The 16,549-nt window shown below is 38.1% G+C and overlaps 1 long non-coding RNA gene across 1 annotated transcript in view; it reads left to right on the top strand.

The window, feature by feature from the left end:
• Nucleotides 1–16,260, top strand: part of LOC109447596 (uncharacterized) — a 64,344-nt gene extending 48,084 nt beyond the window's left edge. The window contains exons 6-8 of the long non-coding RNA XR_002137390.3: nucleotides 6,092–6,290; nucleotides 14,857–15,020; nucleotides 15,121–16,260. This is a non-coding gene — a long non-coding RNA (uncharacterized LOC109447596). The remainder of the gene's footprint in view (nucleotides 1–6,091; nucleotides 6,291–14,856; nucleotides 15,021–15,120) is intronic.
• Nucleotides 16,261–16,549: the final 289 nt, after the last annotated feature.

Genomic DNA, 16,549 nt, shown 5'->3' with positions numbered 1-16,549 from the left:
CTGTGGAAAAGGGAAAAGAGGAAGAGACTAGATGATAAATGCTGTAAATAAATCCTTCAGGTTTCTGTGCTGGTTAAAAGGCTGTATTAATAAGCCCAAAGCATACTGTCAAGCTGAATGAAAAAAATTGGTATTGTAGCCTCTACCTTGGCTTACTCATGGTTGCTCAAGTTTCATTCTTATTGACACAAATTCTAATTTAGATTCAAATTTAAATTTGAAATCAAAATATATTATGGAACTTTTAGCAAGAAACAAGCTTGCCCATTTGAGTTTAAGCTGAGATTCGTTTCTGTACCTTAGCACAGACCTCCCACAGTGGTATAGGTTTTGTCCCACATGAGTGCCAGAAAAAAATGGAGAAGCCAAAATTAAATTTTAAATGTCCTGCAAATTAATGAAAATCACCTCCAGACACATAGGTAGTCAGGGAATGGACAGTATGTAGAATGTAATGGCTGATAAATCTTCAGAAGAATGGCAGTTTTCAGGGATGCATTTGTGTACTGGAGAACAGTGTTCCATAGCCAGAGGGAATGTATCTTCAGTGGAATTAGGACTTATGTTCATTACCTGTACATTTCTGTGAAATCTTTCCTATTTTCCATCCACACAACAGTATTATTTTACCAGTTCATTTCTGTGATGCCTCCTTCAATCAGTTCAGGTGCCTAAATCAATCTTCCTGCATCCTTTCTTCTGAATTTATAAGTTCCCATAAAATCCCACTCAAATCCCACAATTTTGGGCTTACATAATCCTATTGATTCCATTTATAGTGTATGCACTTGTATGTTAAGTAATCTTGATATTAACTAATATGGTAGGATATCAATTCCCACCCCTGTTAACTGAATGAGATAATTCATGCAAAATGCTTAGCAATACTAAGTACCTGGTAACAAACCTCAATAAATGGTATCTATTCGTAGACATCTATTACCTTTAAGCATATTCAAATACATTGGAAGAAAATTGGATAAATCAGTTTTGTGCAAGACCTTTTGGATGAGACTATGATTTTTCCCATTCAGAACTAGATAAACAAAATCATGTTTACCTTAAATTATACTCTTGGACTTTTATCATCATACTATCTCTTGTCTGTTTCCTTGTATCTTCTCTTTTGTATATTATGAAGTCAAGTGGTTCTCATCTAACAGTCACCATCATCATCATCACCATCGTCATCATCACCATCGTCATCATCATCACCATCATCACCATCATCATCATCATCATCATCACTCTAACTGCATCTCAAAAAAACACTAACAATATTTACAGAGTATTTTATAGCATATAAGTCACGTGCCTTATGTTTTCTTCTTTCCACAACCCTCCATAGTTGACATTGCAAGCACAGAGGACACAAATCATGTTGCTAATATAGGATCCATCTAAGATTAAGAGTCTGATTCTCAGATTGTACTTCACAATGATAAATGGGAGATTTGTGCAATGATTAGCATTGAAGGGAATTTTTAATAATACCTGCAGGCATGTCTTACCTTCAGAGAACAAATTTCGGAAAGAATTATTTTAAACTAATCAGCTAGTAAACCTGGCCATAAGGAATGTAGAAATGCTATCCTGTGTTTCTTCCCCTATCACCTCCGGTTAGTAACTTTGGAAAGGCTTCTCTGACTTTAGCTTCCAGGTGAGCCCAAGCTCTTCTTCCAGCGGACAGAAAGGCGAGCAGGTAGATCAGGTATAGGACTAGGAATAATTGCTTTTACATCAGAATTGTAATACAGCAAGGCCAGCAATATACCAGGTTATGAATTTTTTAGACCAGTTTTCGATTTACAACAAAATTGAGAGGCAGATATAGCGATGTTCCATATATCCCCTGACCTCATATCTACATATCTTCTCTCATTATCGACATTATTCACCAGAATGTTACATTTTCTTTTCTTTTCTTTTCTTCTTTTTTTTTTTTTTTTTTTTTTTTTTACCAAGGATGAACCTACACTGACACATCATAGTCACTCAAAGGCCATAGTTGACATGATGGCTCACTCTGCTTGGTGTACATTCTGTGGGTTTGGACAAATGCATAATGACATATATCCATCGTTATAATAGCATACAGAGTGTTTTCACTGCCCTAAAAATCCTCTGTGCTCTGCCTATTCATCCCTCCCTGCTACTCCACCCCTGGCAACCAGTGATCTTTTTTCTGTGTCCATAGTTTTGCTTTTTCCAGAATGTCAGATAGTTGGAATCAAACAGTGTGTAGCCTTTTCAGCTTGGCTTCTTTCACCTAATAATATTCATTTGAAGTTCCTTCATGTCTTTTCATGGCTTGATAGCACATTTCTTTCTGGCACTGAATAATATTCAATTGTTTGGCTGTACCATAGCTTATTTATTCATTTACCTGCTGAAGGACATCTTGGTGGCTCAGGTCATGGAATTTGATGAGGAAAATTTCCTAGGGAAGAACGAACCTGCTCATTAATGTTTCTAACTCTAAAACATCACTATGATTTCACATAAGAATGTCTAACAGTTTTAGAGCTGAAGAAAAGATGGATGGGGCGTGGTTTGTACCGATTATTTGTGTCCTTGGATGTGATAAGAAATGAGAATATGCCAGTTTCTTATTTAAGCAACAGTTTACCAGGTGACAAAACATTCTAGATCACAGGAAGGACTTCTCTGTGGGTACAGTGCTGAGTGCTTAGTTATTGCAGACACAAGAGGAAGTGGGAACTGGAAGAGGATGATTTATGTAGAACTGAAAGAGATGTGCCTCAATCATTATTATTTTCAGTTAACTATTGTTGTTTTTCTATCTGTGAGGGTCCAAAGACAACTTTCTTCCCACCTTTCTAAGTTCTTCTGGCGGGGCTAATAATTCATTACCATGAGACAGGTTCACAAGAGAAAATGCCCCAAATTTATTATGGATGTACATGTGGGGTTACCATAAGATATGAGACCCAAGAACACATTGGGCAGTTGAGGTTTATATGCCATCTGGACAAAAGAGAGGGAGACACAGGTCTGGGATTTCAAAGGGACAGCAGGCTACTCACAGGTATTCAGAAAAAGCAGTGTGTTTTTGCTGGCCACCGGGGAACGATGGGACACAGAGGGAAGTCCACAAGCAGGTTTTGACTAGATTTCTCCCTGTCTGCCACATTTGGTTAATATTATGATGCTAAGGTGGCGCTCCCTTCCCTTTAAACAGTTTTTCTCTCTCTGAATTAAACAGGTAAGGGGCAGGGAAGGTCAAAGATTCTAAGTCTTTTGTTACTTAGTAACCAGTTTAAAATCAATATCCCAAAAAGCATATATTGGGGTGGCAAAACTTTGATCCCCTTCATATAATATATCCCAAATTTAGATGCCATTTTCATCCTTGAAGGACTTATATATGAGGTAGATAAAATTGCTGTTTTTGTTGACTTATTTTCCAATCATTGAGAATGTTTGAAAAAATACTAATGCGTGTGTGTGTGTGTGTGTGTGTGTGTGTGTGTGTAGAAGACACTCTTTCTCATCTATGCTTTCAATCAAGGTAATGTTAGTGTCAAAGTAAATTTTTGTGACTTTGACTATTTTGTGGCAGTGGAAGTAAAGAAAAAATATTTTGATCATATATAAAACAAAGAAAGAAAAATCTACCAACTGAGTTTTAAAAATAACCAATGGAGGTTGACCTGAAAGGTTTATTTTTATTTTTATCAAGCTCTAAGAGACTCCAAGGTCTGAAAGCAAAAACTTCGCGAAGTATGATTTGGGAACATCAACAAAACAGAAGAAAGATTTCAGAGTGTGCAGGAAGACAGGCCTCCCATTTCCTGGCTACTCACCTCCAGTGATTTTCAACTCTGAAAACATCTGCATGTCATTAGCATTAAAACGAGGTCCTGTAACAAGTCAAGAGTATCCTTATGGGAACAAATTGATAGAGTCTTAAATTCCTTTTGGATTGCAGAAGAGAACATGTTCTACCTTACCAAACGACCAGTAGAGCGTTGAGAATACCTTTTGTATACATATGTATTTATTTCATTTGTGAAACAGGCTCTTTCCCTTCATAGCCAGAAGGAATCATTCTCAGAAGGCATGCAGGCAATCAAAATATTTTCAAATTCCAAAAGCCAAAGAAACACTAGCTTTGGGTTTATTTACTTGTGTGTGTCCTTCTAAACATTTTTTTAACTAGCCCTAAAGGGTAATAAATTAGGTCTCTATTAGGCCTAGCAGATAAAAGGGATGAGAGGATTAAAGGGCATTCAGCAGGAATGACCTGCAAATGATGTCTGTCTCAAGACAATGGTCAATGAGTTAAGTTTAAACAGGAAAGGGAAAACATAGGACCAGTATTTTGTGGTCATGCAAAGCATCCGTATGAGGGTTTTCCTTTCTTAGTCACCATCCATGTCCCAATCTCATAACTATGTGTAAGCAGTGTGCTAAGTATTGATGAGGCAATATAAACATTCAAGAAGTTGATGGGCATTATTTACTGGAAATGTAACTCTTGACATAAAAGCAGGTATTCGATACTAAAGGATAGGTTCAAGACCTGTGATCCACAGAAAGAATAAAGTTGGAGCTTCAAATCTCTATAGAATTCAGTATTTTGTAATGAATGTTTCCTTTCCTACTTTATATGCCAAGAGAGCAAAACACATAATGTTTGTTAAGTAATTAGCATCAAGCAAAGTTTAAAACTGATAAATTGAGAAAATCAAATGGTATTATTGTCAAACGACCCCTTCTTAGTGTTCTAAATACTGTACTGACAGCCATTAAAAATAACTAAATATTAAAAGAACTAAAATAATGTAGATGGTGTCCAGATATGGGGACATTGAGTGTATTTTGATGTTCTAACTTGGGCCTTGTTCAGGAATTCACCTGTGTCAGATAATTTAAGGTGTGTTTGGCAAATTCTTACTTCCTTTGAATCACATAAAATTTTCATGGTTTTCTGTTAGTTGCTGCAAAGTTAAAATTATCCCCCTGCTCTTGGCTTCATGAGATGAAATATTTCCATTGAATCTTTATTTTCTTGACTTTATTAATTTCAGTGCAATTTATACTACCGCCATTTTAATCCATGCCACCATGGATCCAGAGCAAAACATCATATTTTGTGGTATCTCTCCTTAATAAATATATTTGGACCATATATTCATCCACATCCATGCAAAGTTGGGTGGGGGGATGGTGGAAAGCAGGCTTACCAAATCCCAGACTCCCAAATTTATGGAGTTTTCACTGAAGCCATGAAAAAGGTGAATTGAGCTACCTTTATTGAACATCTACCATATTCCAGATGGTATATATATATATATATATATATATATATATATATAAAACCACTAATTGTCACAACAACCCAGAAAAGTAGAAAACACCATCACTATTTTGTAGAACAGAAAACTGAAACTAATTGTGTTATTGAACTTATATGAGGTTACACAAATCAGATTTTTTAATGAGTGTTGACTCCCAAGACCTTATTCTTCCAATCATGCCACAACCTGCTGGCTTACTGTCTGGAGAGGCTGTACCAATTTGAAATATAAAAAGAATCAATGATGTTCATGGTTCTTGTTAACAAACACTAAGCCCTGTCCCACTTTTCAACCAAGGCTCTCAGTCCTTTTGGCAACTGAATTACCAAGCCCAGTGTTTCTTGTGCCATCTAGGGAAAGATAGAAAGTTAGCTAATGTGGAACAATAAGAAAAGGATATTAGATCTTTCTACTTGATAGTAGCTCTTAGACGAAGTAAAAGGAAGAGACTTGTTTTCCTGTAAAGGAGAATAGGGGTGGCGGAGGAGGTGAAGGGAAAATAGAGAATATTAATACTGTGATAATGAGCAAAGGAGAGTTGGTTTGGGGGTAATTTCTCCATCTCCTTGGTCATTCCATCCTTCACTGAACGAGAATATTCTATTTGGCTTTCAGGCTGGAGTTGTCATGTGAGAAGTGTACATTAATTTCATATTTTCTCATAACTTTCTTTTGGGGATAAGCATTTTGGTTTTCTGCTGTTTATTATTTCAAAGGCATCTATATGCTAATATGTTTATGCTAATTATTTTCATGTTTCCCCTTAGGTTATGCTTCATATCACCCACCAGGGAGGATCATCTCTCATGAAAACTTTCAAATTTAATTTTGAAAATTATTCAGAAAATTTAAGCCATGCTGTCTCCCAATGTAGGAAAAACATATGCTCTGGAGATTCCTGTAATTCAAAGAAAATGGACTGGGATAACATTTGGGTCCTTGCGCTACCCAAATCCTCTTGGGCAGGTACACAAAGCATTTAACATTGTGACATTGACATGTTAGAAGAATAATTAAAATAATAATCTAATAATCGGTTTTTAGAAATTGCTAAATTTCAATGTTTGATCCAGAGAAGAGAAAGGAAAGCCTATTTTGCTATTTTCATTCTCTACAGCTTCTGAGGTGTGTTAACTGCTTCTGTTGCTATAAATACTGTTATTTTAATTGTATGTCATTGTTCCTTAGCGTCATTTCTAGAAAGTTAATTCCTAATGATATTAATGCCTGAAGCTGAGTTTCTGCTTACAGGAAGAATCAAGTAAAAGAGGAACTTCATATAATAAGCTCACTTGATGTTTTCTTCCAGCTTTTTTTATCACAGATAATTTTTTATGAGGTTATAATTTGTTTTGAGAGTAAGTTGCAATTAAAAAAAAAACACAAAAAATGTAGAAGTTAGCCAATTAACCTGTTTTAAAAATGTTTTTTCAGTCATCTTCTTTTGAAGATAACCAAGGCTAAAAATCCAATTCCTCCATATGAAATATGAAATCTTAGATCACTTTAGAGGATATTTTACTTATTCCCCTTGGTTAGGAATTGGACTCTTTTTGTTCCCAAGCATTTCAGGGGTGCAAAGAAAAGGCCCCCATTTCACACTCCTCATCATCATTCTTTGCCCTGTTCTGTGCTTAAGAAAGTGAGGATTCAGAAGCACTGGGAATTCATACTCCAGATCTAAATTCATTGTATACACCAGCCTCCTCCTTACCAATTCCTCTCTCCACCTTTCAGTAGCTGCACCTAATTTCATTTCTAGTTTTCAAATACTCTCACTTTCAGACCTCAACAGTGCTTTACTCTGCAAGAAGTGCAGCCCAGATGCTGTTATTTCTCCTCTTATCTCATTTTAATGCCCCTTGAGCTCCAAGGCAGCTTTGTCAGTAGGAGAATTCACCGACATTCAGGACTAGAAGAAAGGTCTCCTTCTGAAAAGGGGTCTGACAAGTAAACTAGGCTCTCCTAGTTTAGACAGGTACCTGGACAACGTGTGCGGGAACTGCCAACCAGCATTTCAACACGTACAGTCATCGCCTCACTACAAATAGGAAGCATCATTGCTGGGGGTACATTTGGTAAAATTGGTTGGAATACATGATTGTCAATTTTGTTGAAACCTGGCTATGTTTAGTACATTCTACTGAAAGACAGCACCTATAGTAGTTTATATGCTAAACCTTTATGACCCATCATTATTTTCTTTCCATTTTATTTTATTTTTGCCTGTGACAATAACAAAATAGCTACACATTTTCCCTTTTAATGTTGTGTTTGGAGATGGATTCACTTGACCTTAACGAAGCCCCAACTAAAAAGAAACTTCCTCTTCTTTCTCTTCTCTGAACATAATTTAAAGATAATTCAAATAGAAAAGCAATTTACATACAATTAGACTCCAAATTTATTAGGTGTAGGTGAACCATGCAATCTGATTAAGGAGGCTGCTACGAGTGTATTATTCTCTCATGAAGTAAATTCCATGAGGACAGGAAAGCGATCAACCACTGTTAGCCTAGAGCGCTAGAAGGTGGCTGCTTTTGGTGGACGTTCAGCAAACGTTTGGTGTGTATGACTCAATCTGTATGAGCAGTGACATTTGGTTCAGCACAGTTCCAGAAATGCTATGTGATCTGAAAGGGGTGGTACTTCTGGGTCCTGCTGTGTTCATGGAACATTGTTAAAGGCACGTGGCTTTGACATAACATAATCGGGACTAGATTCAGAAAAGCCTACATCTGAGTTCAACATCACTACCTACTAGTTTTCTGATCTAGGTGAGTTTCTTGGCCTCCTTCACCCTCATTCTCCTCGTGGGAATTATGAAAGAGAAAAAAAAAATCACATTTACTTTATTTAAATTGGCTGTGAGGATTAAATAAAATAATGTATTTGCATGGCGTCCCACCTAGTAAATGCTCAACTAATGGTCACTACTTCGTATCATTATTATTTTTACTCGTAATAATCCTTTTAGGATTATTGTTATCATTTTTTAATGATATTAATGGCTATGTAAAAGATTCAAAATTTTTTTCTTATGAGAACTTAGGGAGCGCAAATCAAAAGTTGACTTTTTAGATTAGATATTTTTTCTGCCAGCAACATGGGGCCTATGGATGAAGATGTGGAAAAGCTTGAGTTTTAAGTATGATTCACTGGAAGCTTCTACACCATTACAAAGTTTCCTTAAACACCTTTTTATGTTGTTTAATCTAAGATGCTACACATGGTGAAAATTTTAATTGTATTGCCTATATCTAACCAATGCCAAATATTCAGGTAAGATAGAAAACAAGTCGCAAGCTAGATACTTTTACCGTCACTTCCAAGTATTCAGATGTCTATCTAATGAGCTGGTGTTTTCACTTGTCTTTTGGATACCTGATATTATAAAAGCCATTCTATAATTGGCTTTTTGTGTTGCTGGTAGTCATGACCTTGATGACAAAGTACAATTTGAAATTCCCGAATTTCACGGTGTGCGGGATTGCTCTGAATGAAGGCTTTCAATAGGAAAAGCCATCTTGCTGGTTGGAAAGCTTTAGAAAACTGCCAGGCCATCTTCCTGGAGACTGAACATTGTATGAGAAACATGCAGTTGGGTCTGAAGGCCATTAAAAAGTTTCAGCCTTGCTACCAAACAAGAAAAGAGTAAACAGGCTTGTGTTTGCCTCGGAAACACATGACTCCTCATAGATGGAAAAGTCATATGTTCATTAAACCTTTGCAGGGTTAGAATGGATCATGGTCATTCTGTTTTGAAAAGTCAGCTTTGACTTCTAATTGCATGCCAAAAACAAACAAAAAAAATCCACAAATGGATTTGCTAACAAAGGTTCTTACTGCATATAAGTCACAGTAAAAAGGGCAATCTTTTTTTTTCTTATATTTGGAATGACTCTAATCACAATAGAGTCTTCATTTAAACACTATCTTGAGTATATATTTATATGTTTCACTTAATTTTCACCCTTCCCTATGGATTTCCCTCTTTCATAAAACCATCCTGAAAGGAAATAAATTAAGATCTCCGGTGTATTTTATGGTGTTTCGTTTTAAATATCCACACTTGGGTTAACATGCAGGGTCATTTACCTTTCACAATTCCTAGCATATAGTAGAGGCTAAATAAATAGCTCTTAAAAGAAGATAGCATTTTTGGAATTAGGGTGATACTTTCCTTGATTTCATTTTTATTCTGTCATTCTTTGGCTGAAGTTGGTGTAATTTCTTCTCCAATGGGCGAGATTTGGGATTGTTCACAGTCACAAGTGAAAGAACAAAATAAGAGAGATTTTCATTTATAAGATTGCCTTTCTCTTATCTACTGGTCTTGCTACCCAGACTGTCTGTCTGTCTCTGGAAAGCAAAGTCAATAAAAATGATTAGAGCTGGCATCTCACAAATGTACACCCTTAAACCATGAAGCAGTAATGCTGTGCAGGAAATATTTTTCTGACCTTTTCAAATTGCATCCAACTGTCTCGGGAATTCCTCAGTGACTAGAGGTAATAAGGTTCAATCGGTTTTACTGGCTGGCTTCAAATTTAGTTCCTTCAAATCTCTAACTTATCTATTCTTTGCATCTTGACTCTGGCATCCATTCAGCACAGAAATCCATGCATCTAATCTTTTTTTTTCTTTTCTTTCTTTCACCTTCTCAGACTTTGCTAAAGGATCACACGACGAATCTACAACCCCTTACTGTCCCTTCAAAAACAAAATATTAGCATGGGAAGGTTAGCAGGTTTATTGTCTTTAGAGAAGCCTTTATTGAATTAAATTAGCTTTTAGATAACATCTCTGTCTTACCTCTCAGTGTTTACCTGTATGACTTATGTCTCAATAATCTTCTTTATATAAAACGTTTTCAACTTAACCCTACCACAGGCACTTTGTAGAATATGAAAGAGGCAAAATATGGGAATTTCTTTTGTGTTAAATTGGTTTGGGTTTTTCTTCTGTGAGTCCAAACGCCTGGACACACTTCCCTAGTAAGGACGGGAGTCAGCCAAGTGTGACGAGCTAAAAGGCAGCTGGACGGCCCCATTCTTCACCGTGTTCTCTGAAGGGGAACAGAAAACAGAAGCCGGAGACACATTTCTTGACCTCACCAAAGTGCTGGATGTCAGGAAGCCTTGACAAGGAGTTAAAAAGCTTGTCTTACTTTTCATATTTAGAGCATCTCTGTGCTGAATGTGATTCTGGGAAGATACCAGTGTTTCCTTGTTTGTAGGACACAGCACATTCAACACACACTCTGTGCTGTTGCTTCCATTTCACCACCTCTGCACTGCCTTCTGCAGGACCGATTAGAATCTTGGCTGTAAGTTCCTGTGGTCAGTGGAGTGTGGAGCCTCTTTCCGGAGCCTCTCTGTTTATGGGAAAAGAGCCACCAGGAGGATGAAATCTCTTTGAAGTTGCCCCTCTAGGAGTCTTATTTGCTTGTACAGTAATTGTCAAGTTTGATCATCATCATATATTGGGCTTTATAAAAATGAGATCATTTCAAACAACTCGATTCAGAAAATAGGTTTAGAAAAAGAGGATGAAGAGCTGACATTGTTGAATTCACAGCAGTATATCTTTTTCTTAAAAGAAACTGAGTACAGTTGGCCCTCCAAATCCATGGTCCCACATCCCCAATTTCAACCAACCACAGTGGTTTTTGAAGTTGTTGCTATTTTGTCACTTGCAATTCAATTCATGTGGACCATAGAGTCACAACCCCAGTGACATCGCCTTACAGCCTGGGTATGGTTAGCTGGTATTTTTTTTAGTAGATATGAGGCAAGTTGGCAGTTTTGCATCATCAGATTTCCCCAATATTTGCAATGCAGTAGTGTTTTTATCACCAGTTGGGGAAGAGTGAAGACTCTCAGGTGAGGTGACTAGAGCAGGTCTGTTCCTTGACCGGAGCTGCAGTACACCTCATAGGTTAATGCAGGTGTGTGTTTGTCTGAGTGAATGGGTGCAACCATGTGTGAGGCATGCATGCTAACTTGAGCTTGGGATTGGAAGGCGACAACTCCAAAACCCAGTGGAGTCCAGTTTCTCTCTGGGGATGTCATCTCTCAGTAAGTTGGAACCCTTTCAGACAGAGAGTGGCGTAGCTAACTGACCCTGATTATTTCACATTTAGTGCCTCCTGTTTCCCATTTCTAAGCTATAGCATCTTCCCTGCCCTTTAGGTCCTGGAGGTAAAACAAAATCAATGTTCAGTCTTTCCACTGCAAGTGTAAAGTGATTTGAATCTGGTGAAAGAAAGGAGTGAGGCAGTGCAGGGATCCATTTGTAATGGGTTATTTTGTTTTGCTGGGTGTTCTTTGAGTTTGGGGGTTGGTTGGAGAACTAATCAGGAAGTTCCAGGTAGAGATGCACAAGGGGCAGGAGAAGCCTAATTAGCAGTGCTGTGACTATTAATAGTTGTTCCTTATTAGATGTAACTGCTATTTACTGGTTTAGCACAGATAACTCATAGTGGCCTGATTTAATCTCCACTGGAGTCCGATAAGATGGCACAACTCTTCTCCACTTATAAGGGCAGAGAATGAGGCTTAGAATGGTTAAAACTGGATTTGCTTGTAAGTGGCAGAGGCATGGTGTGAAGCAATTTATTTTAACATGGAAAGGAAAAAAATAATTCTATTTGTTGTACTCAATGGGTTTTTGACATTTCCTTCTCTTTCCTCCTTTCTCCTCATCCTCCATCACCTCCTTTTCCTGCCTTCTTACCTTGCTTCTCTTTCTTCTTCTTTTCTCAAAGAGAGAATAAATTAAATCCAAGTTGTTAAAGCACTATCGCACTGTGTCTTCTTCAGTGGGACAGCCATTCTTCTCTCCATTGTCACAGAGTTTCTTTTAGGAGAGCTACTTATTAATTATTTTGAAGGTTTAATAAGAGCCAAGCCGTTCTGGCTAGTGGCTTATATTATAAGGTAATTTTTATTACCTGTAAACAATAATACAAGTGGCAGAAGATTCTGTGCTGTCTTTTGTCTGTGTTAATTTACCAGCGTAAAAGATGGATTGAGGAAAACAAGGGTTCAAAGGTATTTTTGTGGGTAGCCCAGTAAAACCTATTTCTATAAATATAATTGTCATGCAGGGTCTCTGGTCCCACTCCCGCTCTCAGCGGGTGGACACAGAGTATGGTGAGGCCAAAAAGGAACACCCACGGAGCCATAGATAAGGGAGTCATACCACTATATTCTCAATGGCAGCTGGTTGAGACACAGAAGCAAATATCCACCAGTACCCCAAGGAGGGGTTTTCCTGCATCCCCATCTCGCTGGCAGCTGGGCGAGACACAGGAAGTAGAATCAACACACAGGAAGTAGAATCAACACGATCCGCAATCCACAGTCCGCTTCTCTGCCAACCAGCCAACGCCCTAGCATAGCCATGGCTGTTATATCAGTGGCTAATGGCTAACCGGTAACAGCTGATGGCCATCTGATTACAGCTGACAGCCATCTACTACCCGGGCCAGCACCTTTCCACGTGAGGTCCAGAGCCTGGAAACTGCTCTCTGGAACTCTGTCTCCACAATCATGTTTCTAAATCAGGGTATCTAGGAAATTAAATTCCTTCAAATATACAACTACAATTTTTTTTCTTCTCTTTGCCTCACATATCAATATTACAAGAATAAACATTCTTAATTGCCAAAGCATGCTTATTATTGAGGCCTTAGCTCAATGGAGATATTGATGCATAAGGATTCGATTTTTACTCTTATAGTGATGCTTAGTTTACTTCAGTCTGTTTCTCAGTGAAGGGGCTTGGCTATCTATTCCGGGTAAACTGGCTTCCTGTGTTGCCATAGCATCACTTAGTCTCTGATGCTGAGGCCAGCAACCCGGTGGGGCATCATTTGTTCCCGGGCATATCAGAAGACAGAAAATTGATTCCTATCTAAGCAAAGTGGTAGAATCTCAAAAGCTCTGTCACCACCGCTCACTGCAAACATATCTCTTCCTAGAGTGTGTGTTCTGAAAATTTGGAAGCATCTCACTTGTAATAAATACTCCCCTTTTAAAAATTTCAAACAGGACTACATAGGAAAGGCAGCATGGCTTTAGATGGAAATAGGATTTTAAGCACTCTCTTTCTCTCACTTCCTCTCAATCTAAGGTCTCTTGAATATGCATGTGGTCTCAGAACATAGTTCTTCCTCTATGTTTTGCACAAGGCCCCCTCGATTCCCACTACCACCCTTATTGGAAATAAACTCAAAATAATGTAAACAAACAAGAATAAATTGCTCTGAAACTATCTGCCACACACAGTTCATCTTCAACACTTTGCTTTCCATTACGGCTGAAGGAAAGGAAATGACAGCGTCGGCTTTAAATCTGTAGATTTAGTAGGGGGCACCTGCCTGTGCTTCTGTGATATACTGGCAATCTCCACGTATTGTCAGGGTTGCAGCAGTATTTATTTTTCCTTAATTGGAACCCCACTGTGGGATTTCCTCCCCTTAACAAGGCACTATGTTTATATAGACATAGAGCAAAACCGCCATGGTCTACTGTACTGTTATAGTCAGAAATATAAACATTGGGATCAAAATTAAAGCAATACCTAGGCTAATGGAGTTTCTAGACTGCCTTTTGATATTATTAGGAACTCACCATTTTTCTTAGTGTTTATGCTTGGAGTTAAAGCCATGCCAGCAGAAATTCACATTGAATGCGCTTTCTCACAATGTCTCCTCTTCTGTTTTAATTCTTCATTGCATTGCTTAGAGAAATGAGGGGATGACTGATAGAATTACTTGGCTATTACACATCATGAACGAGTAAACAAACCCAATAGTTTGGGGCACCCTATTAGAAATGTTACGGATTTATTATATATTTTTCCCTCTTAGGTGAATACATGTAGTTAGATAAAGCTTATGAAAATGCCTAGAAAACCTTACTTTTATTAAAATTCAGTCATTAAAATGAAGTTAACAAGGAAATCCCCTTTATCTTAACTTTCAGTGTCAAAACAGGATTCATCACCTTGGACATCAAAAGGCCACTTCATTGTCTGTATTTGTATTTGCTTCTCCGTTGTGCTATTTTTATTTTTGTCATTGGAGTTCATGAAGACTTCATCATCAGCCCTCTAATTTTCTAGGGAAAAAAAATGTTGATTTATTGAACTGGCTGCAGAAAAAGAAGAAGATCAATCTGACATTGTAGGTTAATAGTAGGGAACAAAACACATTCATAATTAGAAGAGAAAAGGACTTTCCTTGTTCATTCCAGTTTATAATAAAAAGCCTTTCGCCAAAGTGTCTTAGAAAATAATGCATTCAGACTGAGTCGAATTACCGCCTAGCAGATTCTATTTATCTGTAGCTTAAAAAGCAGCTGCGTTTTTGTAAAAAGCAATGAATGTGGCAGTCCTACTTAAAGGTAGAAGAAAAAGAACACCCCTTGTTTTGTAATAAGGGGATTTTCAATTTAAAAGAGAGAGCGAGCCTGTTGTGTGGAGTACGGTTATTACATTCACTGTATTCTATCTCACCCACCAGGAGGCTAATAACGAAGGGGCCAGGGAAGGAGGCCAGTGCGACGAGGGTTATCTCACAGCCTCAGATGCTGGATAAGTCCAAGGAAGCAGAATCGCTTTTGGATGACATTCAGAAAGGCCGGAGTGATTATTTGGAAGAGAAAAGCCTGCCTATTCTTTTCCAAGGTAAACAGTTCATTTCATCTGTCAGCTGCATGTTTCAGTATAAAAATATGTTTATATAAAGATATCTATAAAGGTTGCCTTTTTTAAAAAATCATTTTAGATGTGTGAATATTCCCCGGGCCTGCCCGTCCACCGATGAATTACTAGCAAGCGGCCTTAGACAAAGGATGCACTCGGAACCCCACCACACCTGAAGCCACGCTTTGAAGGATCTGCCAAGCTCACTTTTAATCATGAGAAAGAAATTACCCACATGGAGTCAGCAGAAAATGAGAAAGTAGAGCTCGTGCTGCGAATAATTCCAGCAAGTGCCAAGGGGCTAGTTGAGGAATGACTTCATGAGGTGAATATCTTTAGCTTGTACTTAGGGTTTGGCTAGCGTATAATCATTTTCTCTTTTAGGAGCCACGACTACCCTAAGAGTCTTTCCTAACTAAAGAGTGCTCAGAGCATTTGTCAGGATGTTGACAGATTTGATATGAGTCTCTCATCCCTGTTGTAATTTACTATGACTAATTTTACACTTGCAAATAAGCAAAATTCAATTTAGGTGGAGGGGCTCTCTGAGTCAATGACTGTTAATAGCTGTATGTATTTGTGTGTATCCTTGTGAGTGCACGTCCAGTAATTTCTGTCTCTGTGTACGTATGCACCCTTGTTCTTGTCTTCTCTCTGTTGTGCACGTAGGTTGGGAGGATTGGCTGGCCAATGGGTTCTCAGATGTGGTCCCAGGCTTTCATTTGATTTTTGGACCAGGAAAAAACGAATGTGTCACATCATGATTAATGGTCAATCTGAATTTTCAATTCGTATGAAAGGAGAAAGAGGAGGAGGATATGAGCCCAGTGATGAGACTAACCTTTTCCCTTTGGGAAGAGCATGATTCAAATTAAACATCACGTTCAGTGTGAAATTAGTTTGAAGGCCTCTTTTTTTTTCTTTTTTTTTTTTTTCTGTGCCTGGTTTAACTCCTTCATGGCTGCTCTTACAGAGAGGATCCCTTCCATCCTGCCTCTTTGCCTCAGTCTATTCCCAATCGTCTGTAGTTCCTCTTCCTTTATTTTATTTTTCCAAAGAGCCAGTCCAAGAAACCAAGAATAGAATATTGAATATTTTACTATTTTGATAGCTTCATTATTCACAAGATAAGATTCTCCCTAAAACATGTTATTTCTTAGTTTCCAAACTGATGTCTGAAAGGAAAGGAAGGAAGGAAGGAAGGAAGGAAGGAAGGAAGGAAGGAAGGAAGGAAGGAAGGAAGGAAAGTTATTTTAAGAATAATTTCGCCAGGTAGGAGGGAGAGGGAGAGGGAAAACAAGGTGATCCTTTCAAAAGATCTCTTTGGTGCCCTCTGCTCTATGCCAGTCTGCTGGCTGAATGAGCCACAAGGAAGAACAGCAACCCAGAAACCCAAGTTTTCTCTCAATTCTTTAGTGTCCCACATAAATGAGTCACAAGATGGCCATGCCAACCTGCAGCAACTTTGGCTTCAAGAAAGTAAGTGCCAGGACAGTTTGAAACTACCCTTC

Source organism: Rhinolophus sinicus, chromosome 1, assembly GCF_057876585.1.
Source record: "Rhinolophus sinicus isolate RSI-liver-muscle chromosome 1, RSI-T2T, whole genome shotgun sequence".
Lineage (NCBI taxonomy): Eukaryota > Metazoa > Chordata > Mammalia > Chiroptera > Rhinolophidae > Rhinolophus > Rhinolophus sinicus.
This window is presented reverse-complemented; position numbering and strand designations above follow the sequence as displayed.